The sequence below is a fragment of the Chlorocebus sabaeus genome, chromosome 8, assembly GCF_047675955.1.
Source record: "Chlorocebus sabaeus isolate Y175 chromosome 8, mChlSab1.0.hap1, whole genome shotgun sequence".
NCBI lineage: Eukaryota > Metazoa > Chordata > Mammalia > Primates > Cercopithecidae > Chlorocebus > Chlorocebus sabaeus.
Window position 1 is genome coordinate 44,380,076 of NC_132911.1, and position 16,126 is coordinate 44,396,201.

Consider the following 16,126-nt stretch of genomic DNA (forward strand, 5'->3'; position numbering starts at 1 on the left):
TGCAAAATATCAGTTCTCAGATTCCACAGAGATAAGGCTAGCAAACTGCTCCAGGAAATACAGCTGTATCTCAGTGAGTGAAAATCACACATCACAAAGCAGTTTCTCAGAAAGCTTCTTTCCAGCTTTCATCTGAGGATATTTACTCCTTCACCATAGACCTCTATGGGCTTCCAAATATCCCTTTGCAAATTCCACAAGAACAGTCATAGCGAACGGCTTCTGGAGGGGAAAGCTGTAACTCTCTGAGATGAATTCACAAAACACAAAACAGTTTCTCAGAAGGCTTCTTTCTAGTTGTTATCTGAGGATATTTCCCTTTTCACCATAGCCCTTCATGGGCTTCCATATATCCCTCTGCAAATTCCACAAGAGCAGTCTTAGCGAAAGGCTTCTTGAGGGTGAAAGCTGTAACTCTGCGAGATAAATTCACAGATCACAAAGAAGTTTCTCAGAAAGGTTCTTTCTCATTTTGGTCGGAGGATATTTCCTTTGACCCTACAGTCTTCAAAGGGATTCGAATTATCAATTCTCAGATTCCACAGAAATAATGCTAGCAAACATCTCCACGAAATACAGCTGTAACTCAGTGAGTGGAAGTCACACATCTCAAAGCAGTTTCTCAGAAAGCTTCTTTCCAGTTTTCATCTGAGGATATTCACTTTTTCACCATAGACCTCTAAGGGCTTCCAAATATCCCTTTGCAAATTCCACAAGAACAGACTTAGAGAACGGATTCTGGAGTGGAAAATTGTAAATCTGTGAGATGAATTCACAGAACACAAAGCAGTTTCTCAGAAAGCTACTTTCCTGTTGTTATCTGAGGATATTTCCCTTTTCACCATAGCCCTCCAGGGGCTTCCAAATATCCCTTTGCAAATTCCACAAGAACAGTCTTAGTGAAAGGCTTCTTGAGGGGAAAGCTGAAATCTGTGAGTGGAATTCACAGATCCCAAAGAAGTTTCTCAGAAAGCTTCTTTCTCATTTTGATGGGAGGATATTTCCTTTGGCCCTGTAGTCTTCAAAGGGATCCGAAATATCAGTTCTCAGATTCCACAGAAATAAAGCTGGCAAACAGCTCCATGAAATACAGCTGTAACTCAGTGAGTGGAAGTCACACATCACAAAGCAGTTTCTCAGAAAGCTTCTTTCCACTTTTCATCTGAGGATACTTTCTTTTTCACCATAGGCCTCAATGGTCTTCCAAATATCCCTTTGCAAATTCAACAAGAACAGTCTTAGCGAACGGCTTCTGGAGGGGAAAGCTGTAACTATGAGAGACGAAATCACAGAACACAAAGCGGTTTCTCAGAAAGCTCCTTTTCAGTTGTTATCTGAGGATATTTCCCTTTTCACCATAACCCTCCATGGTCTTCCAAATATCCCTTTGCAAATTCCACAGGAACAGTCTTAGCGAAAGGGTTCTTGATGGGAACCTGTTACTCTGTGAGATGAATTCACAGAACACAAAGAAGTTTCTCAGAAAGCTGCTTTCTCATTTTGATCGGAGGATATTTCCTTTGGCCCTAGGTCTTCAAAGGGATCCGAAATATCAGTTCTCAGATTCCTCAGAAATAAGGCTAGCAAACAGCTCCAGGAAATACACCTGTAACTCAGTGAGTGGAATTCACACATCACAAAGCAGTTTCTCAGAAAGCTTCTTTCCAGTTTTCATCTGAGGATATTTTCTTTTTCACCATAGGCCACTAAGGTCTTCCAAATATCCCTTTGCAAATTCCACAAGAACAGTCTTAGGGAAACGGCTTCTGGAGGGGGTAAAAGTAACTCTTTGAGATGAATTCACAGAGCACAAAGCAGTTTCTCAGAAGGATTCTTTCCATTTATTATCTTGGATATTTCCCTTTCCACCATAGCCCTCCATGGGCTTCAAAGTATCCCTTTGCAAATTCAACAAGAACAGTCTTAGCGAATAGCTTCTTGAGGGGAAAGCTGTAACTCTGTGAGATGAATTGACGGATCACAAAGAAATTTCTCAGAATGTTTCTTTCTCATTTTTGTCGGAGGATATTTCCTTTGGCCTTATAGTCTTCAATGGGATCCGAAATATCAGTTCTCAGATTCCACAGAAATAAGGCCAGCAAACAGCTCCACGAAATACAGCTGTACTCAGTGAGTGGAAGTCACACATGACAAAGAAATTTGTCAGAAAAGTTCTTTCCAGTATTTATCTGAGTATATTTTCTTTTTCACCATAGGCCTCTATGTGCTTCCAAACACCTGTTTGTAAATTCCACAAGAACAGTCTCAGGGAACGGCTTCTGGAGTGGAAAGCTGTAACTCTGTGAGATGAATTCACAGATCACAAAGAAGTTTCTCAGAAAGCTTCTTTCTCATTTTGATCAGAGGATATTTCCTTTGGCCCTAGAGCATTCAAAGGGATCCGAAATATCATTTCTCAGATTCCACAGAAATAAGTTTAGCAAACAGCTCCACTAAATACAGTTGTAACTCAGTGAATGGAAGTCACACATCACAAAGCAGTTTCTGAGAAACCTTCTTTCCAGTTTTCATCAGCGGATATTTTCTTTTTCCCCCTAGGCCTCTAAGGTTTTCCAAATATCCCATTGCAAATTCCAAAAGAGGAGGCTAATCGAATGGCATATTGAAGGGAAATCTGTAACTCTGTGAGATGAATTCACAGAACACAAAGCAGTATCTCAGAAAGCTTCTTTCCCGTTGTCATCTGAGGATATTTCCCTTTTCACCATAGCCCTCTACGGGCTTTCAAATATTACTTCGCAAATTCCAGAAAAACAGTCTTAGCGAAACGCTTCTGGAGGGGAAAGCTGTAACTCTGGGAGATGAATTCACACAGCACAAAGAAGTGTCTCAGAAAGCTTCTTTCTCATTTTGAATGGGGGATATTTCCTTTGACCCGATAGTCTTCAAAGGGATGCGAAATATCAGTTCTCAGATTCCACAGACAAGGTTAGCAAACTGCTCTACGAAATACAGCTGTATCTCAGTGAGTGGAAGTCACACATCACTAAGCAGTTTCTCAGAAAGCTTCTTTCCAGTTTTCATCTGAGGATATTTACTTCTTCACCATAGGCCTCTATGGGCTTCCAAATATCCCTTTGCAAATTCCACAAGAACAGTCATAGCGAACGGCTTCTGGAGGGGAAAGCTGTAACTCTCTGAGGTGAATTCACAAAACACAAAACAGTTTCCCAGAAAGCTTCTTTCTAGTTGTTATCTGAGGATATTTCCCTTTTCACCACAGCCCTCCGCGGGCTTCCAGATATCGCGTTGCAAATTCCACAAGAGCAGTCTTAGCGAAAGGCTTCTTGAGGGTGAAAGGTGTAACTCTGTGAGATATTTTCACAGATCACAAAGAAGTTTCTCAGGAAGCATCTTTCTCATTTTGACCGGAGGATATTTCCTTTGACCCTGCAGTCTTCAAAGGGATTCGAATTATCAATTCTCAGATTCCACAGAAATAATGCTAGCAAACAGCTCCACGAAATACAGCTGTAACTCCGTGAGTGGAAGTCACACATCACAAAGCAGTTTCTCAGAAAGCTTCTTTCCAGTTTTCATCTGAGGATATTTACTTTTTCACCATAGACATCTAAGGGCTTCCAAATATCCCTTTGCAAATTCCACAAGAACAGTCTTAGCGTACGGCTTCTGGAGTGGAAAGGTGTAACGCTTTGAGACGAATCCAGAGAACACAAAGCCATTTCTCAGAAAGCATCTTTCCAGTTGTTATCTGAGGATATTTACCTTTTCACCATAGCCCTCCAGGGGCTTCCAAATATCCCTTTGCAAATTCCACAAGGAGAGTCTTAGTGAAAGGCTTCTTGAGGGGAAAGCTTAACTCTGTGAATGGAATTCACAGATCCCAAAGAAAGTTCTCAGAAAGCTTCTTTCTCATTTTGATCAGTGGATATTTCCTTTGGCCCTGTAGTCTTCAAAGGGATCCGAAATATCAGTTCTCAGATTCCACAGAAATAAAGCTGGCAAACAGCTCCACGAAATACAGCTGTAACACAGTGAGTGAAAGTCACACATCACAAAGCAGTTTCTCAGAAATCTTCTTTCCGCTTTTCATCTGAGGATATTTTCTTTTTCACCATTGGCCTCAATGGGCTTCCAAATATCCCTTTGCAAATTCCACAACAACAGTCTTAGCGAACGGCTTCTGGAGGGGGAAACTGTAACTCTGTGAGTGAATTCACAGAACACAAAGCAGTTTCTCAGAAAGCTTCTTTTCAGTTGTTATCTGAGAATATTTCCCTTTTCACCATAGCCCTCCATGGGGTTCCAAATATCCCTTTGCAAATTCCACAAGAACAGTCTTAGCGAAAGGGTTTTTGAGGGGAAGCTGTTACTCTGTGAGATGAATTCAGAGATCACAAAGAAGTTTCTCAGAAAGCTGCTTCCTCATTTTGATCGGAGGATAGTTCCTTTTGCCCTATAATCTTCAAAGGGATCCGAAATATCTGTTCTCAGATTCCACAGAAATAAGGCTAGCAAACAACTCCAGGAAATACACCTGTAACTCAGTGAGTGGAATTACACATCACAAAGCAGTTTCTCAGTAAATTCTTCCCAGTTTTCATCTGAGGATATTTTCTTTTTCACCTTAGGCCACTAAGGTCTTCCAAATATCCCTTTGCTAATTCCACAAGAACAGTCTTAGAAAACGGCTTCTTGAGGGGGAAACTGTAAATCTGTGAGATAAATTCACAGAACACAAAGTAGTTTCTCAGGAAGCTTCTTTCCAGTTATTATCTGAGGATATTTCAATTTTCACCACAGCCCTCCATGGGCTTCCAAATATCCCTTTGCAAATTCCACTAGAACAGTCTTAGCGAAAGGCTTCTTGAGGGGAAAGGTGTAACTCTGTGAGATGAATTCACAGATCACAAAGAAGTTTTTCAGAAAGCTTCTTTCTCATTTATATCGGAGGACATTTCCTTTGGCGGTATAGACTTCAATGGGTTCCGAAATATCAGTTCTCAGAGTCCACAGAAATAAGGTTAGGAAACAGCTCCATGAACTACAGGTGTAACTCCATAAGTGGAAGTCACACATCACAAAGGAGTGTGTCAGAAAGGTTCTTTCCAGTTTTCATCTGAGGATATTTTCTTTTTCCTCATAGGCCTCTAAGGGTTTCCAAATATCCCTTGGGAATTTCCCAGTTGTTATCTGAGGATATTACGTTTTTTGTGTTAGCCCTCCATGGGCTTCCAAATATCCCTTTTAAAATTCCACAAGAATCTTCTTAGTGAAAGGCTTCTTTAGAGGAAAGCTGTAACTCGGTGAGATGAATTCACAGATCACAAAGAAGATTCTCAGAAAGCTTCTTTCTCATTTTTATCGGAGGATATTTCCTTTGGCCCGATAGTCTTCAAAGGGATCCGAAATATCAGTGCTCAGATTCCACAGAAATAAGGCTAGCAAACAGCTGCACGAAATACAGCTGTAAATCTCTGAGAAGAATTCACAAACCAGAAAACAGTTTCTCAGAAAGCTTCTTTCTAGTTGTTATCTGAGGATATTTCCCTTTACACCATAGCCCTCCATGGGCTTCCATATATCCCTCTGCAAATTCCACAAGAGCAGTCTTAGCGAAAGGCTTCTTGAGGGTGAAACCTGTAACTCTGCGAGATAAATTCACAGATCAAAAAGACGTTTCTCAGAAAGCTTCTTTCTCATTTTCATCAGAGGATATTTCCTTTGAACCTACAGTCTTCAAAGGGATTCGAATTATCAATTCTCAGATTCCACAGAAATAATGCTAGCAAACATCTCCACGAAATACAGCTGTAAATCAGTGAGTGGAAGTCACACATCACAAAGCAGTTTCTCAGAAAGATTCTTTCCAGTTTTCATCTGAGGATATTAACTTTTTCACCATAGACCTGTAAGGGCTTCCAAATATCCCTTTGAAAATTCAACAAGAACAGTCTTAGCGAACGGCTTCTGGAGGGGAAAGCTGTAACTCTGTGAGATGAATTCACAGAACACAAAGCAGTTTCTCAGAAAGCTTCTTTCCAGTTGTTATCTGAGGATACTTCCCTTTTCACCATAGCCCTGCAGGGGCTTCCATATATCCCTTTGCAAATACCACAAGAACAGTCTTAGTGAAAGGCTTCTTGAGGGGAAAGCTTAACTCTGTGAGTGGAATTCACAGATTCCAAAGAAGTTTCTCAGAAAGCTTCTTTCTCATTTTGATCGGAGTATAATTCTTTTGGCCCTGTAGTCTTCAAAGGGATCCGAAATATCAGTTCTCAGATTCCACAGAAATAAAGCTGGCAAACAGCTCCACGAAATACAGCTGTAACTCAGTGAGTGGAAGTCACACATCACAAAGCAGTTTCTCAGAAAGCTTCTTTCCACTTTTCATCTGAGGATATTTTCTTTTTCACCATAGGCCTCAATGGTCTTCCAATTATACATTTGCAAATTCCACAAGAACAGTCTTAGCGAACGGCTTCTGGAGAGGAAAGCTGTAACTATGAGAGACAAAATTACAGAACACAAAGAGGTTTCTCAGAAAGCTTGTTTTCAGTTGTTATCTGAGGATATTTCCCTTTTCACCATAGCCCTCCATGGGCTTCCAAATATCCCTTTGCAAATTCCACAGGAACAGTCTTAGCGAAAGTGTTCTTGAGGGGAAGCTCTTACTCTGTGAGATGAATTCACAGATCACAAAGAAGTTTCTCAGAAAGCTGCTTTGTCATTTTGATTGGAGGATATTTCCTTTGGCCCTATAGTCTTCAAAGGGATCCGAAATATCAGTTCTAATTCCACAGAAATAAGGCTAGCAAACAGCTCCAGGAAATACACCCGTAACTCCGTGAGTGGATTTCACACATCACAAAGCAGTTTCTCAGAAAGCTTCTTTCCAGTTTTCATCTGAGGATATTTTCTTTTTCACCATAGGCCACTAAGGTCTTCCAAATATCCCTTTGCAAATTCCACAAGAACAGTCTTAGCGAACGGCTTCTGGAGGGGAAACAGTAACTGTGTGAGATGAATTCACAGAGCATAAAGCAGTTTCTCAGGAACATTCTTTCCCTTTATTATCTGAGGATATTTCCCTTTTCATCATAGCCCTCCATGGGCTTCAAAATATCAATTTGAAAATTCCACAAGAACAGTCTTAGCGAAAGGCTTATTGAGGGGAAAGCTGTAACTCTGTGAGATGAATTGACAGATCACAAAGAAGTTTCTCAGAAATGTTCTTTCTCATTTTTATCGGAGGATATTTCCTTTGGCCCTATAGTCTTCAATGGGATGCAAATATCAGTTCTCAGAGTCCACAGAAATAAGCCAGCAAACAGCTCCACGAAATACAGCCGTACTTAGTGAGTGGAAGTCACACATCACAAAGAAGTTTCTCAGAAAGCTTCTTTCCAGTATTTATCTGAGGATATTTTCTTTTTCACCATAGACCTCTATGGGCTTCCAAACACCCGTTTGTAAATTCCTCAAGAACAGTCTTAGGAAACGGCTACTGGAGGGGAATGCTGTAACTCTGTGAGGTGAATTCACGGATCACAAAGAAGTTTCTCAGAAAGCTTCTTTCTCATTTTGATCGGAGGGTATTTCCTTTGGCCCTAAAGTATTCAAAGGGATCCGAAATATCATTTCTCAGATTCCACAGAAATAAGTTTAGCAAACAGCTCCACGATATACAGCTGTAACTCAGTGAGTGGAGTCACACATCATAAAGCATTTTCGCAGAAAGCTTCTTTCCAGTGTTCATCTGCGGATATTTTCTTTTTCCCCGTAGGCCTCTAAGGGTTTCCAAATATCCCTTTGCAAATTCCACAAGAGCAGGCTTAGCGAACGGCTTATGGAGGGGAAATCTGTAACTCTGTGAGATGAACTCACAGAACACAAAGCAGTATCTCAGAAAGCTTCTTTCCAGTTGTCATCTGAGGATATTTCTCTTTTCACCATAGCCCTCCACGGGCTTTCAAATATCCCTTTGCATATTCCACAAGAACAGTCTTAATGAAAGGCTTCTTGAGAGGAAAGCTGTAACTCTGTGAGATGCATTCACAGATCTCAAAGAAGTTTCTCAGAAAGCTTCTTTCTCATTTGATCGGAGGATAATTTCTTTGGCCTTATAGCCTTCAAAGGGATCGGAAATACCATTTCTCAGATTCCACAGAAATAAGGCTAGCAAACAGCTCCACGAAATACAGCTGTAACTCAGTGAGTGGAAGACACATATCACAAAGCAGTTTCTCACAAAGATTCTTTCCAGTTATCATCTGAGGATATTTTATATTTCACCCTAGGCTTCTAGGGGCTTCCAAATATCCCTTTGCAAGTTCCACAAGAACAGTCCTAGCAAATGGCTTCTGGAGTGGAAAGCTGTAACTCTGTGAGATGAATTCACAGAACACAAAGCAGCTTCTCATATAGCGTCTTTCCAGTTGTTATCTGAGGATGTTTCCGTTTTCACCAAAGCCCTCCATGGGCTTCCAAATATCTTTTCGCAAATTCCACAAGAACAGTCTTAGCGAACGGCTTCTGAAGGGGAAAGCTGTAACTCTGTGAGATGAATTCACAGATCCCAAAGAAGTTTCTCAGAAAGCTTCTTTCTCATTTTGATCAGAGGATATTTCCTTTATCCCTAAATTTTTCAAAGAGATCCGAAATATCAGTTCTCATATTACCCAGCAATAAGGCTAGCAAGCAGCTCCACGTTATACAGCTGTAACGCAGTGAGTGGAAGTCACACATCAAGAAGCAGTTTCTCTGAAACCTTCTTTCCAGTTTTTATCTGAGGATATTTTGTTTTTCACCATAGGCTTTTATGGGCTTCCAAATATCCCATTGCAAATTCCACAAGAACAGTCTTAGCGAAAGGCTTCTTGAGCAAAAAGCTGTAACTCTGTGAGTTGAATTCACAGATCACAAAGAAGTTTCTCAGAAAGCTGTATTCTCATTTTGATTGGAGGATATTTCCTTTGTCCCTACAGTATTCAAAGGGGTCCGAAATATCAGTTCTCAGATTCCACAGCAGTAAGGCCTGCAAACAGCTCCACGACATACAGCTGTAACTCAGTGTGTGGAAGTCACACATCACAAAGCAGGTTCTCCGAAAGCTTCTTTCCAGTTTTCATCTTAGGTTAATTTCCTTTTCACCATAGGAATCTATGGGCTACAAAATATCCCTTTGCACATTCCACAAGAACAGTCTTAGCAAATGGCTTCTGCAGGGGTATGCTGTAACTCTGTGAGATGAATTCCCAGAACACAAAGCAGTTTCTCAGAAGGTTTCATTCCACTTGTTATCTGAGGATATTTCCTTTTTCACCATAGCCCTCCAGGGGCTTCCAAATATCCCTTTGCAAATTCCACAAGAACAGTCTTAGCGAACGGCTTCTGGAAGGGTAAGCTGTAACTCTGTGAGGTGAATTTACAGATCACAAAGGAGTTTCTCAAAAAGCTTATTTCTCATTTTGATCGTAGGATATTTTGTATTCTCCCTTTAGCCATCAAAGCGATCCTAAACATCAGTTCGCAGATTCCACAGAAATAAGTGTAGCAAACAGCTCCACGAAACACAGCTGTAACTCAGTGAGTGTGAGTCATGTATCACAAAGCAGTATCTCAGAAATCTTCTTTCCAGTTTATCTCTGAGGATATTTTCTTTTTCACCATAGGCTTCTATGGGCTTTAAAATATCACATTGCAAATTCCAAAGAACACTCTTAGGGAACGGCTTCCGTATGGGAAAGCTGTAACTCAGTGAGATGAATTCACAGAACACAAAGCAGTTTCTCAGAAACCTTCTTTCCAGTAATTATCTGAGGATATTTTCTTTTTCACCATAGGCCTCTATGGGCTTCCAAATAACCCTTTACAAATTACCCAAGGACAGTCTTAGCTAACGGCATATGGAGGGGAAAGCTGTAACTCTGTGAGATGAATTCACAGAACACAAAGCAGTTTCTCAGAAAGCCTCTTTCCAGTTGTTATCTGAGGATACTTCCCTTTTCAACATAGCCTTCCATGGGATTCCAAATATCCCTTTGCAAATTCCACAAGAACAGTCTTAGCGAAAGTCTTCTTGAGTGCAAAGCTGTAACTCTGTGAGATGAATTCACAGATCACAAAGAAGTTTCTCATAAAGCTTCTTTCTCATTTTGATCGGAGGATATTTCCTTTGGCCCTATAGTCTTCAAAGGGATCCGAAATATCAGTTCTCAGTTTCCACAGAAATAAGGCTAGGAAAGAGCCCCACGAAATACAGCTGTAACTCAGTGGGTTGAAGTCACACATCACAAAGCAGTTTCTACGAAATCTCCTTTCCAGTTTTCATCTGAGGATATATTCTTTTTCACCGTAGGCCTCTATGGGCTTCCAAATATCCCTTTGCAAATTCCACAAGAACTGTCTTAGTAAACAGCTTCTGGAGGAGAGAGCTGTAACTCTGTGAGATGAATTCACAGAACACAAAATAGTTTCTCAGAAGGCTTCTTTCCATTTGTTATCTGAGGATATTTCCCTTTTCACCATAGCCCTCCAAGGACTTCCAAATATCCGTTTGCAAATTCCACAGGAACAGTCCTAGCGAAAAGCTTTTTGAGAGGAAAACTGTAGCTCTCTGAGATGAATTCACAGAACACAAAGAAGTTTCTCAGAAAGCTTCTTTCTCATTTTCAACGGAGGATATTTCGTTTCGCCCTATAGCCTTCAACGGGATCCGAAATATCAGTTCCCAGATTCCACAGAAAAAAAAGCTAACAAAGAGACCCACGAAATACAGCTGTAACTCAGTGAGTGAAAGTCACACATCACAAAGCAGTTTCTCAGAAAGCTTCTTTCCAGTTTTCATCTGAGGATATTATCTTTTTCACCATATGCTTCTATGGGCTTCCAAATATCCCTTTGCAAATTCCACAAGAACAGTCTTAGGAAAGAGCTTCTGGATGGGAAAGCTGTAACTCACTGAGATAAGTTCACAGAACACAAAGCAGTTTCTCAGAAACCTTCTTTCCAGTAGTTACATGAGAATATTTTCTTTTTCACCAAAGGCCTCTAGGGGCTTCGAAATAACCCTTTGCAAATTCCCCAAGAACAGTCTTAGCGAACGGCTTCTGAAGGGCAAAGCTGTAACTCTGTGAGATGAATTCACAGATCACAAAGTAGTTTTTCAGAAAGCTTCTTTCTCATTTTGATCGGAGGATATTTACTTTCTCCCTATAGTCTTCAAAGGGATCCGAAATATCAGTTCTCAGATTCCACAGAAATAAGGTTAGCAAACAGCTCCACGAAATACAGCAGTAACTCAGTGAGTGGAAGTCACTCACCACAAAGCAGTTTCTCGGAAAGCTTCTTTCCAGTTGTTATCTGAGGATACTTCCCTTTTCACCATTGCCCTCCACGGGCTTCCAAATATCCCTTTGCAAATTCAACAAGAACAGTCTTAGCGAACGGCTTCTGGGGGTGAAAGCTGTAACTCTGTGAGATGAATTCACAGAACACAAAGCAGTTTCTCAGAAAGCTTCTTTCCAGTTGTTATCTGAGGATACTTCCCTTTTCAACATAGCCCTCCATGGGATTCCAAATATCCCTTTGCAAATTCCAAAAGAACAGTCTTAGCGAAAGTCTTCTTGAGGGGAAAGCTGTAACTCTGTGAGATGAATTCACAGATCACAAAGAAGTTTCTCAGAAAGCTCCTTTCTCATTTTGATCAGAGGATATTTCCTCTGATCCTAGAGTCTTAAGGGATCCGCAATATCAGTTCTCAGATTCCACAGAAATGATGCTAGCAAACTGCTACAGGAAATACAGCTGTAACTCAGTGAGTGGAAGTCACACATCACAAAGCAGTTTCTACGAAATCTCCTTTCCAGTTTTCATCTGAGGGAATATTCTTTTTCACCATAGGCCTTCACGGGCTTCCAAATAACCCATTGCAAATTCCACAAGAACAGTCTTAGTGAACAGCTTCTGGAGGAGAAAGCTGTAACTCTGTGAGATGAATTCACAGAACACAAAATAGTTTCTCAGAAGGCTTCTTTCCATTGTTATCTGAGGATATTTCCCTTTTCACCATAGCCCTCCAAGGGCTTCCAAATATCCCTTTGCAAATTCCACAAGAACAGTCCTGGGGAAAAGCTTTTTGAGAGGAAAACTGTAACTCTCTGAGATGAATTCGCAGAACACAAAGAAGTTTCTCATAAAGATTCTTTCTCATTTTGATCGCAGGATATTTCCTTTCACCCTATATCCTTCAAAAGGATCCGAAATATCAGTTCCCAGATTCCACAGAAAAAAAGCTAACAAAGAGACCCACGAAATACAGCTGTAACTCAGTGAGTGAAAGTCACACATCACAAAGCAGTTTCTCAGAAAGCTTCTTTCCAGTTTTCATCTGAGGATATTTTCTTTTTCACCATATGCTTCTATGGGCTTCCAAATATCCCTTTGCAAATTCTACAAGAAAAGTCTTAGCGAACGGCTTCTGGAGGGGAAAGCTGTAACTCTGTGAGATGAATTCACAGAACACAAAGCAGTTTCTCAGAAAGCTTCTTTCCAGTGGTTATCTAAGGATATTTCCTTTTTCACCATAGGCCTCTATGGGCTTCCAAATAACCCTTTACAAATTACCCAAGGACAGTCTTAGCGAATGGCATATGGAGGGGAAAGTTGTAACTCTGTGCGATGAATTCACAGAACACAAAGCAGTTCCCAGAAAGCTTCTTTCCAGTTATTATCTGAGGATACTTCCCTTTTCAACATAGCCCTCCATGGGATTCCAAATATCCCTTTGCAAATTCCATAAGAACAGTCTTAGCGAAAGTCTTCTTGAGCGGAAAGCTGTAACTCTGTGAGATGAATTCACAGATCAGAAGGAAGTTTCTCAGAAAGTTCTTTCTCATTTTGATCAGAGGATATTTCCCTTGGCCCTATAGTCTTCAAAGGCATCCGAAATTTCAGTTCTCAGATTCCCCAGAAATAAGGCTAGCAAAGAGCTCCACGAAATACAGCTGTAACTCAGTGGGTTGAAGTCACACATCACAAAGCAGTTTCTACGAAATCTCCTTTCCAGTTTTCATCTGAGGATATATTCTTTTTCACCATAGGCCTCTACGGGCTTCCAAATATCCCTTTGCAAATTCCACAAGAACATTCTTAGTGAACAGCTTCTGGAGGAGAAAGATGTAACTCTGTGAGATGAATTCACAGAACACAAAATAGTTTCTCAGAAGGCTTCTTTCCAGTTCTTATCTGAGGATATTTCCCTTTTCACTGTAGCCCTCCAAGGGCTTCCAAATATCCGTTTGCAAATTCCACAAGAACAGTCCTAGCGAAAAGCTTTTTGAGAGGAAAGCTGTAACTCTCTGAGATGAATTCACTTAACACAGGGAAGTTTCTCAGAAAGATTCTTTCTCACGTTGATCGGAGGATATTTTCTTTGGCCCTATAGTCTTCAACGGATGTGAAATATCAGTTCTGAACTTCCACAGAAATAAGGCTAGCAAACAACTCCACGAAATACAGCTGTAACCCACTGAATGGAAGTCACACATCACAAAGCAGTTTCACAGAAAGCTTCTTTCCAGTTTTCATCTGAGGATATTTTCTTTTTCACCATAGGCCTCTATGGGCTTCCAAATATCCCTTTGCAAATTCCACAAGAACAGTCTTAGCGAAGGGTTTCTGGAGGGGAAAGGTGTATCTCTGTGAGATGAATTCACAGAACACAAAGCAGTTTCTCAGAAAGCTTCTTTCCAGTGGTTATGTAAGGATATTTCCTTTTTCACCATACGCCTCTATGGGCTTCCAAATAACCCTCTACAAATTACCCAAGGACAGTCTTAGCGAACGGCATATGGAGGGGAAAGCTGTAACTCTGTGAGATGAATTCACAGAACACAAAGCAGTTTCTCAGAAAGCTTTTTTCCAGTTGTTATCTGAGGATACTTCCCTTTTCAACATAGCCCTCCATGAGATTCCTAATATCCCTTTGCAAATTCCACAAGAACAGTCTTAGGAAAGGGCTTCTGGATGGGAAAGGTGTAACTCAGTGAGATAAATTCACACAACACAAAGCAGTTTCTCAGAAACCTTCTTTCCAGTAGTTACCTGAGAATATTTTCTTTTTCACCAAGGGCCTCTAGGGTCTTCCAAATAACCCTTTGCAAATTCCCCAAGAACAGTCTTAGCGAACGGCTTCTGAAGGGGAAAGCTGTAACTCTGTGAGATGAATTCACAGATCACAAAGTAGTTTTTCAGAAAGCTTCTTTCTCATTTTGATCGGAGGATATTTACTTTCTCCCTATAGTCTTCAAAGGGATCCGAAATATCAGTTCTCAGATTCCACAGAAATAAGGTTAGCAAACAGCTCCACGAAATACAGCAGTAACTCAGTGAGTGGAAGTCACTCATCACAAAGCAGTTTCTCGGAAAGCTTCTTTCCAGTTGTTATCTGAGGATACTCCCTTTTCACCATTGCCCTCCACGGGCTTCCAAATATCCCTTTGCAAATTCCACAAGAACAGTCTTAGCGAACGGCTTCTGGGGGTGAAAGCTGTAACTCTGTGAGATGAATTCACAGAACACAAAGCAGTTTCTCAGAAAGCTTCTTTCCAGTTGTTATCTGAGGATACTTCCCTTTTCAACATAGCCCTCCATGGGATTCCAAATATCCCTTTGCAAATTCCAAAAGAACAGTCTTAGCGAAAGTCTTCTTGAGGGGAAAGCTGTAACTCTGTGAGATGAATTCACAGATCACAAAGAAGTTTCTCAGAAAGCTTCTTTCTCATTTGATCAGAGGATATTTCCTTTGGCCCTATAGTCTTCAAAGGGATCCGAAATATCAGTTCTCAGATTCCACAGAAAAAAGGCTTGCAAACAGCTCCACGAAATACAGCTGTAACTCAGTGAGTGGAAGTCACACATCACAAAGCAGTTTCTCAGAAAGCTTCTTTCCTTTTTTTTCGTCTGAGGATATTTTCTTTTTCACCTTAGGCCTCTATGTGCTTCCAAATATCCCTTTGCAAATTCCACAAGAACAGTTTTAGCGAACGGATTCTGAAGTTAAATGTTGTAACTCTGTGAGATGAATTCACACATCACCGAGAACTTCCTCAGAAAACTTCTTTCTCATTTTGATAGGAGGATATTTACTTTCTCCTATAGTCTTCAAAGGGATCCGAAATAGCAGTTCTCAGATTCCACAGAAATAAGGCTAGCAAACAGCTCCACGAAATACAGCTGTAACTCATGGAGTGGAAGTCACATATCACAAAGCAGTTTCTCAGAAAGCTTTTTTCCAGTTTTCATCTAAGGATATTTTCTTTTTCACCATGGGCCTCAGTGGGCTTCCAAATATCCCTTTGAATATTCCACAAGAACAATCTTGGCAAAAGACTTCTTGTGGGGAAAGCAGTAACTCTGTGAGGTGAATTCACCGATCACAAAGACATTTCTCAGACAGATTCTTTTTCATTTTGATCGGAGGATATTTCCTTTGGCCCTATAGTCTTCAAAGGGATCTGAAATATCATTTCTCAGATTCCCCAGAAATAAGGCTAGCAAAGAGCCCCACGAAATACAGCTGTAACACAGTGAGAGGAAGTCTCACATCACTAAGCAGTTTCTCAGAAGGCTTCTTTCCAGTTTTCATCTGAGGATATTTTCTTTTTCACCATAGGCCTCTATAAGCTTCCAAATATCCCTTTGCAAATTCCACAAGAACAGTCTTAGAGAACGACTTCTGTAGGGGAAACCTGTAAGACTGTGAGATGAATTCACAGAACACAAAGCAGTTTCTCAGAAATCTTCTTAACAGTTTTTATCTGAGGATATTTTCTTTTTCTCCATAGGCCTCCATGGGCTTCCAAATATCCCTTTGCAAATTCCACAAGAGCAGTCTTAGTGAACGGCTTCTGAAGGTGAAAGTTGTAACTCTGTGAGATGAATTCACAGATCACCAAGAAGCTTCTCAGAAAGCTTCTTTTTCATTTTGATAGGAGGATATTTCCTTTGGCCCTATAGTCTTCAAAGGGATCCGAAATATCAGTTCTCTGATTCCACAGAAATAAGGCTAGCAAACAGCTCCAGGAAATACACCTGTAACTCCGTGAGTGGATTTCACACATCACAAAGCAGTTTCTCAGAA